At 47.4% G+C, this 3,607-nt stretch overlaps 1 non-coding gene across 1 annotated transcript; it reads left to right on the forward strand.

Annotated features, from left to right (window-relative positions):
• The first annotated feature begins 2,791 nt into the window (after positions 1-2,791).
• TRNAC-ACA (transfer RNA cysteine (anticodon ACA)) lies at positions 2,792-2,873 on the forward strand. The gene has a single exon. It is a non-coding gene; the product is annotated as a tRNA-Cys (tRNA).
• Positions 2,874-3,607: the final 734 nt, after the last annotated feature.

The raw sequence follows: 3,607 nt of genomic DNA on the forward strand, positions 1-3,607 counted from the left end.
ACCCACAGCTCATGCACCTACCTGCTCCCTATCCTTCACCGCAGTATGGCTACAGTAACCTTCCCGAGTTTCAGTCACTCCCGCCCCCGTCTTAGACTCACTCTCCTCACTCCCTGTCTCTTCGCAGGCGATCACTGTCCCCAATGCGTTTGCGACCCGCTTCCTCCAACCGGGAAAACTGAACGCCGCAGTTCCAGAGGCAAGAACTGCGCCATCACCGAAATGCTCAAGTCCTCGCTTTTCACCTCCTAACGTCGTTGCCATATCTGTCGATGGTGTTTCTACCTTTGCCCTCGTCGACACAGGTGCTGCAGTTTCTGTTATAGCCGCCCAGCTCTGCCGCTATCCACGCAAAGTGAAGACGCCGCTCCCTGGACTATCGTTTCGTACGGCTAGCCCACAACCAGTTAGACCTCTCGGCACCTATACGGCCCGTATATTCATCTAAGGCTCTATGTACGTTGTCGAAATCATCGTCCTTTCGGTGTGCTCGCAGAAAGTTATCTTGGGGTGGGACTTTCTGTCACATCATCATGCCGTCATCGGCTGCGCATGCGCTGAAGTTCAATTTTCGTACCTGTGTGATAAACCTTTGCACGAAACTCTTGAGTGGTAACAAAAACTCGTCATGCGTGAGGACACTGAAATTCTGCCAGCCTCTTGCCGTTGCCCCTGTTTGCTGCCTTGACCATAACTATGCTACAGTAATGTTTACACCTTCCGACCTTTTCATGAGCCTACTTTGTCCCGCATAGAGAATAAGTGGGTGTACGCTCGAAACAAGTCTTCCTTGTCCGCCAAAAGAAGTTGTACTTTGTTACAGGCCAGAAACTTACCTGTTGCACGAATTTGTTTGTTACTCTGCGTATTTGTCTCAGTCTTGTCAGTGGCATAGGCACACTCCCAAATGCACATCGGTCGTTTCTCCTCCACCGCTTGATTCGAAATTGGCCTTGCGAACACTATTGCGTTTGACGGGGCACCATGTCGCCGCAGCCACCAGAACAGGTGAAACGAGAATAGCCACCAGAACAAAAGAAAGGCAGCCTCCTAATGTTGCGGAGATAAGGAGCAGCGTCAAGACGCCCTGCTGTTTCTTTGTGCCGGGCGCTGCATGGCCGAAATTAGTCTATCGAGCACCGCTATCCTTCGGGAATGCGCAAACATGTGACACAAGGCATCTTCGTGCCCTGATAAAAATATCAATGCCGAGCTTCCACCAATAACGGATGTCGGACCATCACGCTGTGCGTCACTGACTGATGAGTTGCCGACGCTCAAATCAGCACCAGGTGTCCAGGCATGGTCCCTTGAAGGCGCCAAGACCGCGACTGCTATACCACAAAGCATGGCTGGTCGGCCCGAGCAGCGAGATGACATGACGGTATTTATAGCGCGAAAACAAAACGACGAAACAGAGACAAGAAAGACATGAAAGACACAAGACCTTCTTGTCTCTGTGTCGTCATTTTGTTTTCGCGCTATAACTATCGTCATGCCATACCCACTAGATCAAGCTGCCACACTTCCGCGAGATGACAGACTCGTTCCACTCCATTCAACGAGATTCGCTGAAGGAGGCAGCATCGCCGAGACAATACACGTGTTTGGTCTGTGTATGTGTGTTTCTTGGGGGCGGTGCGGGCATATTGACACTCGTGTGTTCTGCGGGACATGTTATAGGGCAGTGCCGTATAAAACTGTTCCCAGATTTAGAGATCTGTGGATATCAGATTGTATTTAATCAGCCCTCACGAGCTGCTTAGAGTGGTTTGCGGAGCTTGTTCAATAGACAGCCTTTTCAATGTAGACCTTCGGGCCAGAGAGCCTGTGCCATGTAAATGATGCAAATAAACCTTCTCAACGAAGTTCAACCTCATCCTGCCTCTACATCTTAATGCCAGATCTCCGGTGCCGCAAACCCCAGTCGCAACAACACCAACATCAGTAAAACTTCTTTGTGTCTAGTTGGTTTATAATCATGGTAATTTTACTTTTGAGATGTAAAATGAAGTTACGAAAGTACACTCCCATAGACCTCGATGGCCGAATCGATCCAAGCACAACTGTTGGTTAGCCCTGCCATGGTGGTCTAGTGGCTAAGGTACTTGGCTACTGACCCGCAGGTCGCGGGTTCAAATCACGGCTGCGGCGGCTGCATTTCCGATGGAGGCGGAAATGTTGTAGGCCCGTGTGCTCAAATTTGGGTGCAGGTTGAAGAACCCCAGGTGGTCGAAATTTTCGGAGCCCTCCACTACGGCGTCTCTCATAATCATATGGTGGTTTTGGGACGTTAAACCCCACATATCAATCATTAACTGGTGGTTAGTCCAGCAAATGGCCTGCGCTTCCCATTTTAGTTTCACTGGCGCGAATTTCAAGTTACTCTGCACAACCGGCGTTTTCCTATGGCGAAAGTTAAGGATTTCTGACTAGTTTTCTTCATCCGAACTGCAAGGCTATCGTTTGTCGCTTTCATTCAGCGGTTCCATATTTTGCATAGCTTAAAGTTGTTCGTTAGAATTGAAGTCATGGCGTAATTTTTTAGAAGTTGATAGTAATCACAATTCAGTATGGTTTTATCCATCGTGCTTGATTTTTTTGAACAAATGGTCAATCTATATATCGATCAAAGAGAGAGGAGACAGGGTATCCGATTTGGTTTTTTATTCTCCTGGGCAAGGGAGAAGCTGAGAATATTAAAAGCATAAAATGAGACGAGAATCGCACAGAAATATTTTTCTATATTGCACACGTCGCGCAATGTTCTCGTTTTGTTGTCGCATACAGCGCAGTCGTGGCCGAGTGGTTAAGGCGATGGACTACAAATTCATTGGGATTTTCCCGCATAGGTTCAAATCCTGCCGACTGCGACATTTAGCTATAATCTCAATTCAAACGCTATCTGTGCGTTGTCGCATACAGCCGGAAGCTGCTTTCTAGTGAACCTGGCCGCCGTCACAAGCTTCAGAGAGAGGTTACAGCTGCGCAAATAATACATCACGTGAGAAACACAGAAGCACGTCCCACACAAAGCGCGACGGGTGTGGGCGTGTTTATTTCTTGCAAGGTGTCTTATTAGTGCAGTTGTATTTTTTTCAATCAATGACCCAGTTATCTCTACGATATGTCAATCAACGAGCTTCGCTTGAAGACGTATCTGACGTGCCATCTTACACACGAAAGCACCGAAGCAACCGATGCTGACGAAACGTTTCTGCTGTTATGCCTGGGCTTGTCGCATGCTGGTATGACGGGCACTCGCATCGGCGCGAATAGTAGATGCTGTTTATGGCAGGATGACTTAACATAAATAGCCACCTAAGGTGTGTTGAATAAATTGTTTTTGTATACAGAACATGCCAAATATGGGCGAGTAATTATTTTTGTAAAAAACATTCATTTGAAGTGATCATTACTTTTTGTTGTTTTTTTGCACTTGCGTTGTGTTTTTAAGCGTCTGATAAGAGCACTGGTTTGTTACGTAGTCGCAACGTACTACTCAGGGCCAGATTTCGCAGCGTTTTTTTTTTTTTCATTTCTTCATGTGTTTGCACTGCAAAAAAGACACGCCAGAAAGAGTCGACACAATGAGTGCTGACTATGC

Source organism: Rhipicephalus microplus, chromosome 5, assembly GCF_043290135.1.
Source record: "Rhipicephalus microplus isolate Deutch F79 chromosome 5, USDA_Rmic, whole genome shotgun sequence".
NCBI lineage: Eukaryota > Metazoa > Arthropoda > Arachnida > Ixodida > Ixodidae > Rhipicephalus > Rhipicephalus microplus.